Consider the following 19,384-nt stretch of genomic DNA (forward strand, 5'->3'; position numbering starts at 1 on the left):
ACAGGGTTAATTCTGTACCAGAACAAGTGGCTTATAGTAGGGATGTCCCAATACCATTTTTTTTATTTTATTTTTATTTTTTATTAGAACGAATACCAATACTTTTATTCAAGTACTCACCGATACCAATTATAACAATTCTATAAATAACACATTTATTTTGTGACCACTGACCAACCAAAAGTCCAAAAAACAGCCCCCAGCCTCTGATCAGCCCACCATGTGCCTCCCAGCCTCTCCCTCTGGTAACTCCCCCCCCCCCCCCCAGTATTAATCACTGGTGGCAGTGGCCACAGGGTCCCCCTCCCATCATTGGTGGCAGTGGGCAGTTCCGATTGGAGTCCCAGCAGTGTAATGCTGGGGCTCCGATCGGTTACCATGGCAGCCAGGATGCTACTGAAGTCTTGGCTGCCATGGTATGTTAGTGAGCAGCATTATACTCACGTGCGCCATGGCAGCTGGGCGCTCCTTCTTTTGTCTGTGCGGCGAATTGCTAATGCTTATAGCAAGTGAGTATAATGATGCTCACTAACATACCATGGCAGCCAAGACTTCAGTAGCGTCCTGGCTGCCATGGTAACCGATCGGAGCCCCGGCATTACACTGCTGGGACTCCGATCGGAACTGCCCACTGCCACCAATGATGGGCGGGGGGGTGAGTTACCAGAGGGAGAGGCTGGGAGGCACATGGTGGGCTGATCAGAGGGGGACGATCCTGTGGCCTCAAATGATTAATACTGGGGGGGCGGGGGAGCGCACTGCCCACTGCGATGAAACCTTTCCTGTATTCTGACGTGTCATCGAGGTTGTAGTTGACACCAGTAGATGGTGTACATCTGAAGCAAATCTTATCTAAAAGTGCTGCAGGTTACAGTCCCAAGGCCCATATTTTTTTCCGCCAGGTCTCAGACATGACCATAGATGGGGGAAATGGACATTTTAGGAGGAACTCTGGCTCCTTTTAAGCCCTTCAGCATTGCTATACCTATGGTTGAAAGGAAGTTGATTGATTAATTACTTTCCCATGCTGTGTAGCTTTTTACACAACTGCCCTCCTTTAGGCTAAGTGCACACAATCAGGATTGCGTGCAGATTTTCCGCGCGGATGTAGGTCATGTACAGTCATGGCCAAAAGTTTTGAGAATTACATAAATGGTGGAAATTAGAAAAGTTGCTGCTTAAGTTTTTATAATTTCAATTTGCATATACTCCAGAATGTTATGAATAGTGATCAGATGAATTGCATAGTCCTTCTTTGCCATGAAAATTAACTTAATCCCAAAAAAACTTTCCCCTGCATTTCATTGCTGTCATTAAAGGACCTGCTGAGATCATTTAAGTAATCGTCTTGTTAACTCAGGTGAGAATGTTGACGAGCACAAGGCTGGAGATCATTATGTCAGGCTGATTGGGTTAAAATGGCAGACTTGACCTGTTAAAAGGAGGGTGATGCTTGAAATCATTGTTCTTCTATTGTTAACCACGGTGACCTGCAAAGAAACGCGTGCAGCCATCATTGCGTTGCTTAAAAATGGCTTCACAGGCAAGGATCTTGTGGGTACTAAGATTGGACCTCAATCAACAATTTATAGGATCATCAAGAACTAAAAGGAAAGAGGTTCAATTCTTGTTAAGAAGGCTTCATGGCGTCCAAGAAAGTCCAGCAAGCGCCAGGATCGTCTCCTAAAGAGGATTCAGCTGCGGGATCGGAGTGCCACAGAGCTTGCTCAGGAATGGCAGCAGGCAGGTGTGAGCGCATCTGCACGCACAGTGAGGCGAAGACTTTTGGAAGACGGCCTGGTGTCAAGAAGGGCAGCAAAGAAGCCACTTCTCTCCAAAAAAAACATCAGGGACACATTGATCTTCTGCAGAAAATATGGTGACTGGACTGCTGAGGACTGGTGCAAAGTCATATTCTCTGATGAAGCCTCTTTCCGATTGTTTGGGGCATCAGGAAAAAGGCTTGTCCGGAGAAGAAAAGGTGAGCGCTACCATCAGTCCTGTGTCATGCCAACAGTAAAGCATCCTGAGACCATTCATGTGTGGGGTTGCTTCTCATCCAAGGGAGTGGGCTCACTCACAATTTTGCCCAAAAACACAGCCATGAATAAAGAATGGTACCAAAACACCCTCCAACAGCAACTTCTTCCAACAACAGTTTGGTGAAGAACAATGCATTTTCCAGCACGATGGAGCACCGTGCCATAAGGCAAAAGTGATAAGTGGCTCGGGGACCAAAACGTTGACATTATGGGCCCACGGCCTGGAAACTCCCCAGATCTTAATCCCATTGAAAACTTGTGGACAAACAAAAACCCACTAACTCTGACAAACTCCAAGAAGTGATTATGAAAGAATGGGTTGCTATCAGTCAGGAATTGGCCCAGAAGTTGATTGAGAGCATGCCCAGTCGAATTGCAGAGGTCCTGAAAAAGAAGGGCCAACACTGCAAATACTGAACTCTTTGCATAAATGCCATGTAATTGTCGATAAAAGCCTTTGAAACGTATGAAGTGCGTGTAATTATATTTCACGACATCACTGAAACAAAGATCTAAAAGCAGTTTAGCAGCAAACTTTGTGAAAACTAATATTTGTCATTCTCAAAACTTTTGGCCACGACTGTACATTGTATTCTATGAGAACTTCAAGTTCTCATGCAGACAATGCAGATTTTTTTTTTTTTCCGTGTGGATTTGGACCTGCAGTGTGGATTTTAAGATCCGCAACATGTCGGTTTATTTTATTTTTCCTGACCAGATTTTCTCCATTCATTTGAATGGGGAGAGTAAAATCCGCACCAGTTGATGCGGATTGTCCGCATGGATTTCCCTGCGAACACCTGCGGATTTCAGTACGGATTCTCCACACATAAATCCTGTGTATTTACCCTTAAGGTGGCCATACACATTAGATCAGGTATCCTCAAACTGCGGCCCTCCAGCTATTGCAAAACTATAACTCCCAAGATACCTGAACAGCCTACATGTATCAGCCTACAGCAGGGCATTGTGGGAGTTGTAGTTCTACAACAGCTGGAGGGCCACAGTTTGAGATTGCCTGCATTAGATTAACGTTGGCGGTTAGATTAAATTCAATTTCCATTACGCCCCATGACAGCACCTGTGAGAGATCTTCCGGACAGGAAACAGATCTTTAAATAGGGTTTTTCCATACTCCATCCTCAGTTTCTTCCTGTTTCCTCTCCTTAGGACAGGGGGATGGATCTTTCCCGGATAGGTCTAGGGTCTATCTCAGATACCTATTGGAGGTCCCTGACTGTGTAAGTCTCCACTAGGAGCCACTGTAAAGTCTGGTATTTCTCTGTCTTATTTTTCTGCCATGGGGGGATGACTGCCACCTCGTTCCCTTCATGCCTGCGGCCGGGCGAAGTTCTGGAGGGAGGAGAAAGGCGTCGTCTCCCTGGCTCACTGATTCGGCGTGCTCCCACAGGTCCTGTTTCCGGCGCGCATTCAGCAGACGTGTGCGTTCCACACAAGACAGGAGGGGCTGAATACATGGAGAGTGGTGCGCGGCCCGTTAAAAGGGGAACGCCGTCCAGCCGACTTGGAAGGCAAAGTTGATACAGCCTGGTCCAGTACAGCCAGACTTTCCTTCCAGATTCCCATCTATTGTGTCCGTTGACATGCAGGAGGAAGGGGAGGCACAGCAGCGCATGGAGAAACACGCAGAAGCTGTCATGGTACACCTGGGTGGGGTAAGAGGGATTGTACCGCACAGTCTCCCTTTTGGGAGATTATTTTTAAGTATTCTCTAGTAACCTGTTTTTGGGGCTATGTGTTGATACAGGTTAAAGAGGCCCCCAGGAAGGCTACCCACAAGTCAAAAGGGAGAGAATGTGGGGTATGCAAAAAGTTGAGCCGGTATTACCCAAAAGCTTTTTGCCAACCCTGCCTGGACAAATTGGTAGCGGAACAATCCCCATCTTTGCTCCAGAATCTGGTCAGGATGGCAGTCCGGTCCTCTGTGGAACAATCTATAAAAAAATCGCTTTCTGGTTCTTCTAGGCAGAGGAAGGCTCAAGAAACAGATTTAGACTTCTCAGAATCGGAGGAAGAGGGAGTAGTAGAACGCCCAGATTCTTCCTCTGAGGACCTTACGCGAATGCCCCTGTTTAAAGTGGAAGGCACGGACCTTCTTTTAAAAGCTGTAAGGGCCCTCATGGAGATAGAGGATGAAAAGGAGTCAAAAATCGAGACAAATTAATGTTTGACAGTCTGAAGCCAAGGAAGGCTAGAGTATTCCTGTCCAAGATTGTATTAAAGAGGGAATGGAACAAGCCGGATAAAAACTTTTTTTTGTTCCCAGATCAGTTAAAAGAAAGTACCCCTTAAAAGGATCAGGATGTCGCAGAGTGGCAGGAGGTTCCGAGAGTAGATGCTCCAGTGGTGAAAGTTAAAGGGGTTCTGCACTTTCAATTAACTGATGATCTATCCTCTGGATAGATCATCAGCTTCTGATCGGCGGGGGTCCGACAGCCGGGACCCCCGCCGATCAGCTGTTTGAGAAGGCAGCGGCGCTCCAGCAGCACCGCAGCCTTCTCACTGTTTACCGCCAGGCCGCCTGCCCACTGACGTCACGACTTGTATTAACTAGAGTGGGCGCGGCTAAGCTCTGTTCACTTGACCAGAGAAGAGTCATATTTTCAAGCTCTGACTCATCTCAGGTTAATCTGCATATGTATCAAATCGTTTTTTTTTTTTACACAATAAAAGCACACAGAGCTATGGGGACTGGGTATTGCGGATGTGCTAGTGGCCATCTAGCAACCCATGTCCTCAGGTCTATACCCAAAATCCCGGTGACAGGTTCCCTTTAAGTACATTGGTAAAGGATATTTATAAAAGAAGGCTATCATCTAGAATTCAAAAGACCCCCAACCAGAAAGGTTAAGAATTGCAGCCTTAAATCAACACTCTTCAAAACAGACGGCATTATTAGGAGAAATAAGAAGCCTAATGGAAACATCAGTTCTAGACCCAGTTCCAACAGCAGAAATTGAAGAGGGGTCTTATTCGACACTTTCTAGTCCCCAAACCAAATGGGTCCTATCGGACTATAATAAATCTAAAAGACCTGAATCTATATCGAACATAGCAAAAATTTCATATGGAATCGATATCATCAACAATTCTTCTTTTGTTTCCCAATTGTTTCATGGCGTCAATAGATATCAAGGACGCCTATTACCATGTACCCATACACCCCTTATCTCAGGGTGGCAGTACAGGTGAGTCAGTTGTCCACCTTCAGTTCAGAGCCCTCCCTTTTTAGAATATCGCAGACACCAATAATTTTTACAAAATTCATGAGGGAGGTGATAGCACATATAAGGTGGTCAGATATTATAATTATTCCTTATCTAGACGAGCTGCTAGTGGTGGTGCAGTCTCCAGGTTCCCTTTTTATTTTATTTATTTATTTATTTATTCTTTTTATTGAGCATAAAAATACACAAGTCATATAAAGTACACACAACGGTATGCACTATACAGACATCACAAACATAGTCCGTACATGTCAAGTTGGTCAGTTATATCACCATAGACACAGTTCAATATGCATAATTATGATTTCAGACAGAGCTTTCAGATAAAGACAGAAGTTTACAGTCGTCTTGATGCATCAGCTAGTGCATTAGAAAGATCCTGTCTAGAATACATCGATTGCGGCGAGGAACACCATCTTTCCCATACTTTAGTAAATTTTGAGGTGCATCCCCTTTTTTTTTTTTTTTTTATATACAATATTTTCATACGGAATAACGGCATTAACTAAATCTTTCCACTGATTCAATGTAGGGCCTCTCTCCCCCATCCACCGAATCGCTACAGCTTTTCGTGCTAAGAATAAAGTTTCCCTCAAAAATATTCTCTCATAATGTCCCCACACCTCCTTATCCAAAATCCCAAAGAGACATATTTTGGGACCCAAAGGTACAGGACGTCCCAAAATAATAGTTAAAAAGTCAGTAACCTTCGTCCAAAACCTCTGAATGTGTGAGCACGACCATATCAGATGCCAAAAATCAGCACCGTCTATGGCCCACCTATGACGGCGCGAGTGTGTAAGTACTCCCATTTTACATAGACGCAGAGGAGATAAGTACCCTTGGTGTATTATACATAGCTGTATGAACTTATTATTAATGGCCGGAGATACCAACACAGGGGATTCTAATAAATCTTCAATGTCCTCAACAGCGAGGTCAGGTATCAAAGTTTGCCATTTTGGTATGATCTGCAGTGGGGCTAGTTTACACTTGGCATTCAGCAGGTGAGTGTATAACCCTGAAATAAATCCTTTGGGGCCCTGAGATCGGATCACCCCGATCATAGGAAATTTAGCTATCTGGATCTGAGACGCACCAAAATGTGTCTTTAAAGCATGGCGTATCTGCAGGAACTTATGGAATGAACTCCTGGGTAAATCATGTTTACTACATAATGTGTCATAGGTACAAAAATTACCACCCTCATACACATCCCCCAACAGATGCACATTATGCGATTTCCAGAACTGAATTCCGGGGAGTAATGTTAAAGACGGGAACATGGGGTTATCCCCATATAGCAAGTTCTACCAGGAGTACAGATATTCTAAATTCCCTACTGGGGTTATCCCTACAACAAATGGTTGAGGAGCCAACCCGGAGGGAGGCTGTGCCGGCATACATACATAATTCCTCTGGGTAGCCATCTTATATGCTTCTGGCCTATGTAAAAAACTGTGAACTCTCATCTTCATGAAGCCTGGGTCGCCTATGATATAGATGGACACTTTTATTACCACTACTCTTTGAGGCCAGCAATAAAAGGTCATAAAGGCTATACCAGGCCCAGCTCATCCTATAAGATAAGATCAGCTCGCTGTCAAGCCTGGCTGGAGCGTGACGTCATTAATTTCCAGGTCTGGTTTGAGGAGAGCTAATAGACCTTAATTAGCTCTGGGCATAAAACCAGTCCACTTTCATATTTCATTTATGAATCAACTTATGCCCTTTCTGACACCAGATCCAGGCTCTACAGAGTATTGTGGTTAATTGGGTATCAAATATGACTAGAGGATGTGATTCCTTAGCTGACCTATGGGTGGTAGAAGAACTACAGGTCCCAGCATTACCGTGTGTGGTCTCATTCTGTAGGTAAATAAATAAGGATCGCAAATATGTATTCTGTATAACAATATGCCGATGTATCAAGGAGATACGGGCTTAAGTATAATCCTCATTGTAGGAACTGAACTTTGATGGGGTCATAAAACACTTGGGGGCAATCCCTAGGATTGACAGTCACTCTGCTGCCATTGGCTGACAGGAGTAAGTCTCCTGCCCATGGCAGAGTTCATAAAAATCCATGCACAAGGACAGAGGAGAGAGACCCATGGAACATCACCAGACACTTAATTGGACATTGACAGCATATCCCTGTATCAGAAGAACTTTGAGGGTCTCCCCTGATACATACTGAAAGGGGTTTGCAAGGATTCAAAAAGGACATATGAACGACCATCTGAAACCCTCCAGAGAAACTAAGTATTCTTTCATCTTTTTCCCTTTCATTTGAACTGTCGTGATTATTTATATTGTTATTATTATTCTGTAGATTTATAGTCATTGTCATTAGACTTGTCTGCACTGCTTTTTACCGCTTATTAAAGATTATAAAATCTAAGTGGCCAAGTCTTCCATATTCTAAGCTGCTGAACAACGTACCTTGCCTTTGAAGAGACGTTACCAGGTAGTTAGTTACATTGCATTTAGGAATTGTAGCTGGGGGTGATTGACTGCGGTTGGTCAGTAAGTGATATCCGGTTCATCCACTGATCTGTGTGATAGTGAATGACCCAGATAGTCGGCTCGTGGACCGGGAACCCACGTGGTGGCAGTTACCGAAGTGTAGTGGGGGGGTGTTAGCCGAGTGGTAATACCCCGGTCACGTGAGGTCTCTGTGTGTGCGCAGACTCCGTCACAGACCACTACGTCACAGCTGTGGGATCCGGAGCGGTCGGATCCATAGTTCGTGACAGAGGCCATTTTGGATTTGATATTCACAAATGGGGATTCGGTATATGATGTCATTGTAGGCGAAACCTTGGGATCTAGTGATCACCAGTCAGTGTGGTTTAATATAAGAACTGTGAAAGAGTCCCACCACACAAAAACAAAAGTTTTAGATTTTAGAAAAACAGACTTTTCAAAAATGAAATTAGTCATAAATGAGTCCTTATCAGACTGGAACGGATTACATGGAGTCCAGGAGAAATGGGACTACTTAAAAGGTGCATTATTGAAGGCAACAGAAAATTGCATTAGACTTGTCAGTAAAAGCAAAAAAAGGAAGAGACCACTGTGGTACTCAGCAGAAGTGGCCCAAATCATTAAAAATAAAAAGCTAGCATTTTGTAATTATAAAAAAAACCCAGAGCAATGAAGATAAGGAAATCTACAAGATTTAGGCAGAAAGAGGCCAAGCAAGTTATAAGAACTTCTAAAGCTCAGGCAGAAGAAAAACTAGCTCAGTCTATGAAAAAAGGGGATAAGACATTCTTCAGATATATAAATGAAAAAAGGAAATTAAAACAAGGAATAACTAAATTAAAAACAAAGGACGGAAGGTATGTAGAAGAGAATAAAGGGCTAGCCGACTGCCTTAATGAATACTTCTGTTCAGTTTTTACAAAAGAAAAAGTAGAAGGACCTCCACTAGAAAGGATGACTATTAAATCGTTTGATGCATGGGTCTTTACAGAGGAAGATGTTCTAAGTTTGCTGTCTAAAGTGAAGACAAATAAGTCACAGGGGCCTGATTATTAAAAGAGCTTAGTGGTGAGCTGGCAAAACCGTTAACAGATTTATTTAACCAATCATTAGTAACAGGAGTCGTCCCGGAAGATTGGAAATTGGCAAATGTCGTGCCCATTCACAAGAAAGGTAGTAGGGAGGAATCGAGCAACTATAGACCAGTGAGTCTGACATCAATAGTAGGCAAATTAATGGAAACCCTACTAAAGGATAGGATTGTGGAACATCTAAAATCCCATGGATTGCAAGATGAAAAACAACATGGGTTTACTTCAAGGAGATCATGTCAAACAAATCTTATAGATTTTTTTGACTGGGTGACTAAAATAATAGACGGTGGAGGTGCAGTAGACATCGCATATCTAGTTTTTAGTAAGGCTTTTGACACTGTCCCACATAGAAGACTTATCAATAAACTGCAGTCATTGAGCATGGACTCCCATATTGTTGAGTGGATTAGGCAGTGGCTGAGTGACAGACAACAGAGGGTTGTAGTCAATGGAGAACATTCAAAACAAGGTCATGTTACCAGTGGGATTCCACAGGGATCTGTACTGGGACCAATTTTGTTTAATATCTTCATAAGTGATATTGCAAAAGGCCTCGATGGTAAGGTTTGTCTTTTTGCTGATGACACAAAGATATGTAACAGGGTTGATGTTCCTGGAGGGAAACGCCAAATGGAAAAGGATTTAGGAAAACTAGAAGAATGGTCAGAACTCTGGCAACTGAAATTTAATGTGGATAAGTGCAAGATAATGCAATTTAAAAACCCAAGGGCAGAATATAGAATATTTGACACAGTCCTGACCTCAGTATCTGAGGAAAGGGATTTAGGAGTAATTATTTCAGAAGACTTAAAGGTGGGAAGTCAATGTAATAAAGCAGCACGAAATGCCAGCAGAATGCTTGGATGTATAGGGAGAGGTATAAGCAGTAGAAAGAGTGAAGTGCTTATGCCGCTGTACAGAACACTGGTGAGACCTCACTTGGAGTATTGTGCGCAGTACTGGAGGCCATATCTCCAGAAGGATATAGATACTCTAGAGAGAGTTCAGAGAAGAGCTACTAAAATAGTACATGGATTGCAGGATAAAACTTACCAGGAAAGGTTAAAAGACCTTAATATGTATAGCTTGGAAGAAAGAAGAGACAGAGGGGATATGATAGAAACTTTTAAATACATAAAGGGAATCAACTCGGTAAAGGAGGAGAGCATATTTAAAAGAAGAAAAACTACTACAAGAGGACACAGTTTTAAATTAGAGGGGCAAAGGTTTAAAAGTAATATAAGGAAGTATTACTTTACTGAGAGAGTAGTGGATGCATGGAATAGCCTTCCTGCAGAAGTGGTAGCTGCAAATACAGTGAAGGAGTTTAAGCATGCATGGGATAGGCATAAGGCTATCCTTCATATAAGATAGGGCCAGGGACTATTCATGGGATTCAGATATATTGGGCAGACTAGATGGGCCAAATGGTTCTCATCTGCCGACACATTCTATGTTTCTATCCTTCTATCCCAAAGAGGGACTTCTGGTATATTATCCGAATAGTTATGGAGGGATTTACATGCTTTCCACACCTGAACACCTAGTCTATGGATTGGCAGCAGTTGTCTAGGAAACAGGCTCTGCTTCTCCAGAACAGGCCACAGTGACTTAATATTCAGAAACTCAGCTAAAAGGTACTCCGACCTGGGCGATTGGACATCTATATGTAACCAGGCTCTCAGATATCGTAGCTGACCTGCCAAATAATATATATATATATATATATAGATCCGGCAAGGACATACCCCCACATCCCCTCTGTTGGCACAACGTATCTACTGATAGCTTGTGTCTATTAGACCCCCACAAAAAAGGTGCCATCATAGATTTGTACTGGAGAAAAACCTTTTTTGGGATAATAAACTGTGCATGCTCCATAACATACAAGAATTCCAGCAGAGGTTCAATGTTGGAGACATGGAAGGACCTCGCATCCTTTGAGATAGTGATCCCCAAATACTTGAAGCTGGTCACTATAGGTAGGCCACCATTAAGAATCTGCTCACACTCCATGTCATACAATGGGAAAAGAATAGACTTAGACCAGTTAATTAGGAGGCCTGAAAAGCGGCTGAACCCGTCAATCAGCGCTACTGCTCTAGGGAGGGTGGTATCTACATCATACTGTTGTGGAATCATATATCTAGTATCAAATGTATACTTGCTTGTATTATATCTAACAGTTTGCTTAACAAAATGGCCCCTGAAGTAGCAGCCAGCTCCCTTAATAATCCCTTACTAATCACTTTATGATATTGAAATTGCTGACATAATGCTGACTTTTGCTAAAGTATGGAGTGATAATGTGACACGTTATCATGGGACTTAGTAATGTGACAATTAGATCAAATTAGCCGAGTGAGTCATAAAGTTCCCCTTTTTCTGCTATAAAAAAAATCATGTAATCTGAATAATAAACGGAACATCTAGCATTGACTTCTCTGTGACAGTCTGTGTGTGATCTCTCGTGGCGTACGTATGAAGAGTACCATGTCGTCTGCGTACAAGCCTACCCTATCTTCCCCCTGACCCAAACTCACTCCCTTAAATACTGCATCCTCTCTAATGCGTATAGCCAGAGGCTCTATGGCCAATGCGAATAGCAGAGGGGAGAGTGGGCAGCCCTGCCGTGTGCCTCTACCTAGCTGAAAGCTACTGGAGGATAATCCATTCACTAAGATATTGGACTTCGGCTCTTTATATAATATGGAAATCCATTTAATGAAATTAGGGCCAAACCCAAATTGCTCTAGAGTGGTAAGGAGATATGGCCACTCAATAGAGTCGAAGGCCTTGGCCGCATCAAGTGAGGCCATCGCCCTCCTCTGGTGTTTAGCTAAACGTACCTGCGCGATCACCTGCACACTTAGAATATTATCCAATATGGATCTCCCAGGTAGGGATCGACCGATATTGATTTTTTAGGGCCGATACCGATACCGATAATTTGTGAACTTTCAGGCCGATAGCCGATAATTTATACCGATATTCTGGGAATTTTCATTTTTGAAAAAAAATTTAAAATTCCCACAAATCTGCTGAAAATTTATGTTTATTGTTAATGTGTATTTTTATTTTTTTTGTAAATCTTTCTTTTTTATTAATATTTAATATTTTGGTGTTTTTATTTTTATTACTTTTTTTTTTTTTTTTTTTTTTTTTTTTTTTTTTTTTTTTTTTTTTTAAACTAACTTTTAGCCCCCTTAGGGACTAGAACCCTTGTCCTATTCACCCTGATAGATCTCTATCAGGGTGAATAGGAGCTCACACTGTCCCTGCTGCTGTGTGCTTTGTGCACACAGCAGCATGGAGCTTATCATAGCAGCCAGGGCTTCAATAGCGTCCTGGCTGCCATGGTAACCGATCGGAGCCCCAGCATTACACTGCTGGGGCTCCGATCGGAGGAGCAGGGGAGAGGGAATCCTGTGGGGGGCGCACTGCGACTGGGGTGGGGGGGAGGGGGGGCGCACCACTGCTTAATACTGGGGGGGAGGGGGGGCGCACTGCGCCACCAATGCTTAATACTGGGGGGGCTTGGGGGGAGGCGCACTGCGCCACCAATGTCTGATACTGGGGGGCTTGGGGGGGCGCACTGCGCCACCAATGTCTGATACTGGGGAGCTTGGGGGGGCGCACTGCGCCACCAATGTCTGATACTGGGGAGCTTGGGGGGGCGCACTGCGCCACCAATGTCTGATACTGGGGGGCGCACTGCGCCACCAATGAAGCTTAATCTCTAATTTATTCATATACAGGAGGCGGGAGCTGGCTGCAGGATCACATAGCCGGCTCCCGACCTCTATGAGCAGTAGCTGCGATCCGCGGCACCTGAGGAGTTAACTACCGCAGATCGCAGCTACAGCTCATAGAGGCCGGGAGCCGGCTATGTGATTTTGCAGCTCCCGCCTCCTGTATATGAATTAATGTGAGATTAAGCTTCATTGGTGGCGCAGTGGCCATAGCTCCTCCCCGCCTCTTGTCCCCTGTCCTCCCATTGGCTGGAGCGGCAGCAACAGCACAGGGGGAGGAGACACTGCTCCTTCTCAACTGTGCTGCTGCTGAGGGAACACGGAGAGCGCTGTCAGCAGCGCGATCTGTGTTCCCAGGACGTTATCGGAATATCGGCAAAATAAATGCCGATACCGATAACGTTCAAAATCCTGAATATCGGCCGATAATATCGGTAAATCCGATAATCGGTCGATCCCTACTCCCAGGCATAAATCCTGACTGATCTGGATGAATCAATGGAGTAACCACTCCACTCAACCTCAATGCCAAAATCTTCGCTAAAATTTTATAATCCAGATTCAGCAGGGAGATCGGTCTTTAAGAGCCACATTCCACCGGATCCTTCCCGGGTTTCAACAAGATAACTATAGATGCCTCCTAAAGGGAAGATGGCAACCGCCCTTGGCGAAAGGATTCAATGAACATGTGTAGCAGAGGTTGAGACATAGAAGCAGCATACTTGAAGTATACTTCCACAGGCAGCCCATCCGGGCCAGGGGACTTCCTTCTTGCAAGTGCTGATATAGCATCTGAGACCTCCTGAGCTGTTATCTGGGCTTCCAGTACATTCCTTGACTCCTGTGATAGTTTGGGGATTTCAATGTCTGCTAAGTAATCTGTCACCTCGTCTATTGTATATTCTGCCCTCCTGGCATATAGCAGCTGGTAGTACTCTCTGAATCTGTTGACAATGGCATCAGGTTCAGTTAGTAGATCACCACCTGCACTCTTTATCCTAAGAATCGCTGGGGAGGCCTGATTCTGACGAATAATATGAGCTGACAACTTACTATACTGGTTCCCCATTTCAAAGTAGAATTGTTTGGTAAAAAATAATCTACGCTGAGCCTTCTCCTTCAGAAGAGTCAAATATTGACTCCCTTTCATAAGCCAGTTTTGTTTGTTCTGATCTGTGGGATCATCAATATATACCCTCTCCATAGCAGAACAATCTAAGGCCATCTCTTCTAACCTAGCTGAGGCTTTTTTCACAAAAGATATTGAGGACTTCAAACACCCTCTCAAATATGCTTTTAGTGTATCCCATTTCAGCAGGGGATCCACATTGTCATCATGTACCTCTGTAAATACTGCCAGCTGATCCGGTATACGGTCATTGGATGAAAAGAGGGTGAGCCAAAAGGGTTGTATCTTCATTGATCGACCGACCTTTCTACGTCCGGACAAAAAGGTTAAGAGTATTGGTGAATGGTCAGATACCCCTCTCACCCCAAACACAATCTGGTAGTCAATTGAACACACTTCAGAATTCCCCATAATATAATCTATTCTTGACAGACTATTATGACTGGCAGAGGGGCAAGAGTAAACGTTATCATTAGGATGCTTAAGTCGCCACATGTCTATCCACCCAACCTCTGCCATCAATTTAGCTAAAGGGGATCCATATCCATCATCACTGCTCAGGGTCCCCCCTGGGTGAAACCTATTCAAAATATTAGACATAGTCATATTATAATCACCCATACATATCACCCTTGCCGAAGGATAAGAAACAGCAAAGCTAATAGCCTGATGGAGTATTTGCAGAGATAATGGAGGAGGTATATACACTCCTATCAATACATATAGAATACCTTGTATATGTGCCGCCACAAATATATACCGACCAGCTGGGTCGACCTGCAGCTGCTCAAGTTCCCACCTCAATGACTTATGAATCATTAAGGACACCCCTCTGGACATATTTGTATAACAGGAATGCTGTGCCCATTGCTGCCACGGTTTTCTCAGCCGCCTGACCGTGTCCAGTGTCAGATGGGTCTCCTGCAAACATAATATGTGTGGGTTAAATTTGCTTATCTCAGAAAACACCATAGCTCTTTTCCTAGTGCTCCCTAGACCCCGGGTGTTCCACGACATTATTCTCATGTCCGCCATTTAAGCACGTATAACATAATGATTCGGATACAACACATATCCCCACAAATCCCATCCTCCTTGTTAGGTATCTTAGCAATGGTGTGTCTTGGTGGACTTGTTGACGCATTATTAACATAGTACGGACCAATGAACATGTAAAAAACTACACAAAACAGTACCCAAAAACAGGGCTTGGAATACGTTGCATTCCGAACAGGCATTTTTCAGCCCTGTGATGATTGAGTGAGTAAGGTCAAACACCCCCGTGGCAACTCTTAAACGGGGAGTACTAATGGTATAACTTTACCAATCGCAGTAATGTTTGTAGCTGTAACATGTACAGAAAACACATACCCCAACTTTCCCTCAGGTATATACGATATGCATATACGCGCAACTTAAATTCTTCATACTAGTAATAAGAGCACGTCATCATTATCAACGTCTAGATCCCGTCGAGGCATCCCCCCTCCACCTATCCACACGTGCACCCTTCATCAGGCACGTCGTGGACCTACAACAGAGGATCATAAAACTCTGACATCTAGAGAAGGGAGGCCTCCCGGTACACCCAACAGGACCCTTCACTTACATCATCCCAAGCTTTCCCATGAACTGGTAAACGAACACACTGAGCGAACCATAAACATCACCCCCAGACAGGTCACTACCCATGGCAACAAAGCATGTGTGAAGAGATATTGCAACCCAGCATTAAGGATATACAACCCATTAGTATCACGTCCTCCTCCCGTCACTGCAGCATATCACACATGTCCCATGGACAGAGTCATCTTTGTTTTCTGGCAGGACGGGGTCTGCTTTCCAACCAAGTGACTACCTCTGCCGGTGAACCAAAGAAACGGCTCCTTTCCCCATCGGTGATTCTCAGGCGGGCTGGGTACGCCATAGAGTATGGTATGTCCAGCTCCCGGAGGCGTTTCTTCACTGCCACAAATGTGGCCCTGCGTTTCTGTAGCTCGGCGGAAAAATCTGGGAAGATCATGACCGTGGCATTTTCAAAGCAGATATTCTGTTTCCGCCTTGCCAGTTGAAGAACGTGATCTCGGTCATTAGAGTTCAGTAGTTGCGCCAGTAACGGGCATGGAGGGGCCCCCGGTGGTGGTGCTTTGGCGGGAACTCTATGGGCTCTCTCTACAATAAACGCGCTGGAAAAAGTGGCGTCAGGAAAGGTGGACTTCAGCCATGATGTAACAAAAGCACCGGGGTCAGTACCTTCTGCTCTTTCTGGAAGTCCGACTATGCGCAGATTATTCTGGCGAGTGCGGTTCTCATGGTCATCACATTTCTGCTGCCAAAATTCAACCTTCCTTTCCAGGTCTGAAATTTGCGCCGATATCTGATCCACTGTATCCTCCACCGCGGAGATTCTCTGCTCCGACTCCTTAATGTGCTCGCGCATGTTCTGCATATCTGCCCTCAGCAGGCCTATGTCCACTTTCACCTCTTCCATCTTTCCGGACAGAGAGGACTGGCAGGAGGTGATGGCCAGCAATAGCTGTTCTGTCACTTGTTTAAGTGAGGGCTCACTCTGAGTCGCTTCCACTAGCGATTCCTCAGAGGCCGATGATGCGCGTGACTGCGCTCCCGCTCCGCCGCCATCTTGATTATCCAGGCGGGTAAACTCTGAGTTTTTCTGCGGCGGTCAGAGCCTTGTTTCTGGACATTTTCGGTGCACGGGATCTACCCGATCCCCTACTTCTCGGTGTTGGAAATGTTGGCGTTCGGTAAGTTCAGGATAAACGGAAAGTTAGGGTATAAGGTCCGGAGCTACCGCTAACTACGTCTGCCCATGCCAGATTCCGGCCACGCCCCCCTCCCTTTTAACTCAAGTTCAGGAAGTATTGAAGACATTAAAGGGAACCTGTCACCGGGATTTTGTGTATAGAGCTGAGGACATGGGTTGCTAGATGGCCGCTAGCACACATCCGCAATACCCAGTCCCCATAGTTCTGTGTGCTTTTATTGTGTAAAAAAAAAAAAACGATTTGATACATATGCAAATTAACCTGAGATGAGTCCTGTCACTGACTCATCTCACGTACAGGACTCATCTCAGGTTAATTTGCATATGTATCAAATCTTTTTTTTTTTTTTACACACTAAAAACACACAGAGCTATGGGGTCTGGGTATTGTGGATGTGCTAGCGGCCATCTACCAACCCATATCCTCAGCTCTATACACAGGACAATCCTCTAATCGCAGTCGATGCCAGCCCTCAGGGGTGGGGGGCTCACTCAGTTTTGGGGTTTTCCCAGGCACATTGGTCAGTATTTCAAAGCCAACAATCTCAAAACTGCAGAGAACTAAGTGCGATATAAAGGAATGCGTTCCCTCCCTAAAAAAAAAAACAGGCATGTAAGGATTCTCTCAGACAGTGCGACAGCGGTGGCCTACATACACAGGCAGGGGGGACAAGGTCTCCTCAATTACTACATTTGTCATTCAAGATCTTCCAGTCGCTAGAAGGGGAAGTCTGTTTTCTTTTAGCAGTACATCTAAGGGTATTTTCACACTTGCTTTGCTGGATTCCGGCAGGCAGTTCCGTCACCGGAACTGCCTGCCGAATTCGGCAATCTGTATGCAATACCGGATCTGCCTCTCTGGTTGTGATCTGGAAAAACTGATCCGGTATTTCTTTTTCACATTTTAAAGGTCTGCTCATACACAGACCGCAAAACCGGATCCGTTTTGCCAGAACACTTGGATCCGGCATTAATGCATTTCAATGGAAAATAATGCCGGATCCGGCATTTCGGCAAGTGTTTTGGAATTTTGGATGGAGAAAATACCGCAGCATGCGGCGATATTTTCTCCATCCAAAAACTGTACAGTGACTGAACTGAAGATATCCTGATGCATACTGAATGGATTCCTCTCCATTCAGAATGCATTAGGATAAAACTGATTAGATTTTTTCCAGTGTTGAGCCCCTAGGACAGAACTCAATACCGGAAAAGTTTAGCGCAAGTGTAAAAGTACCCTAAAAAGGTCAGAGAACTCTCAGGCAGACTTCCTGAGCAGGCACAAGGTCAATTAGGGCCAGTGGTGCCAGTACATCTCTGGGGATAACCGATAGGCCTGTTTGCTTCCCAAAAAAACAAGAAATGCTAAACGTTTTTTTTTTCCATCAACCCAACAGATCAGACCCAGGGAATCGATGCACTGTCACAACCTTGGGGCAAGGATCTAGTTTACGCATTTCCGCCTCACGCTTTTGCCCAGAGTGATCCAGGAAAATAAGAAGTCAGGAGGCAGCTGTAATTTTAATAGCCCTTTTTGGCTGAAAAAAGTATGGTTTACTTGGTAAAGGAAGCTGTCTCATTCCGACCCCTGGATACTTCCAGAGGGGGAGGATTTGTTGTTTCAGGGGCCCCTTCATCATCCCGACATAGGGAACCTACACTTAACAGCATGGATATTGAAAGGAAATTCCTTAAAGCCAGGGTTTTTTCATACCATGTAGTAGAAACGCTACTGGCCAGTAGGAAAAAAGTTACCACTGACATTTATTTAAGAGTCTGGAAAACCTTTTTATTAGGTTTGCGGGCTTTGATCTGGATCTGTCAGCTCCACCACAGAGCCCCCTGATCTTAAGCTTTTTACAGGAAGGCCTCACTAAGAAATTGCGACCTAGTACACATAAAGTTCTGATTTCTGCCCGTAGTGTATTGTTCGACTGTACTTTGGGACCTCATCCATGGATCAAACAATTCATAAAGGCGTCAATTAGATTAAATCCCTCCTCTAAACCCAGATAGTCTCCCTGGGATTTAAATATTGTCCTTTCCATGCTCACACAAAGTCCCTTTGAACCATCTCCTTGAAAATGCTGTCTTACAAGACATCCTTTCTTGTAGTCATTACTTCAGCCAGGCAGGTAGGGGAGATTTCAGCCTTATCTGCTTCCCCTCCTTATACCTTGATCTTGGAGGACAGAATTGTGTTGAGACCGGACCCTGCCTTTCTACCTAAGATGGTTTCCAATTTCTACAGGTCACAAGAAATCCTTTTGATAGAATCCCAAAGGAAAAATTCCATACACCTAGATGTAAGGAGATGTGTGTGGAAATACTTAGACTTAAAGGGGTTGTCCCATTTCATTAATTGCTGTTAATCAGTTTCCCCAAGTGTCCTTGAATAATCTTCTAAATAACTTCTATTTCCTAAATAACTTCTATTTCCTAACTTGCACGGTTCTCCTGAAAAATGCCTTCATCTGCGCCTCTGTTGTCTACCTGTATCCCATGGATACGGCCAGATACTTGCGGGGCTTGTATGTGCCGCGCCTGCGCACAATGTCCGACCTTCTCCCCAGCCGGCCGCTCGAGAACGCGCACGCATGCCTCCCCAGCTTGTAAAACAGCCGTGTCCTGCATGCGGGAGATAGTGTCAGGGAGAGCGACGGTCTGCCTGCCACGCTGATGTCCTGCAGATTCTAGAGGAGGAAGGAGGGCCCTGGAAGATCACAGGGCAGAGGTTAGTGATTCATATGGTCTCCTATTAGTCACGGGCCGACTCCTTCTGGGTGCCGGAGCACACGGCGTCCTCGGTTGCTATGACGCCGTGCGCTCCCTCCTGCCGCCGGA

The 19,384-nt window shown here is 44.6% G+C and overlaps 1 protein-coding gene across 4 annotated transcripts in view; it reads left to right on the forward strand.

Annotated features, from left to right (window-relative positions):
- LOC122933350 (periphilin-1-like) overlaps positions 1–19,384 on the forward strand; it is an 86,518-nt gene that overhangs the window by 2,329 nt on the left and 64,805 nt on the right. The gene's annotated exons all lie outside the window — the stretch shown is intronic.

The sequence above is a fragment of the Bufo gargarizans genome, chromosome 3 (assembly GCF_014858855.1).
Source record: "Bufo gargarizans isolate SCDJY-AF-19 chromosome 3, ASM1485885v1, whole genome shotgun sequence".
NCBI lineage: Eukaryota > Metazoa > Chordata > Amphibia > Anura > Bufonidae > Bufo > Bufo gargarizans.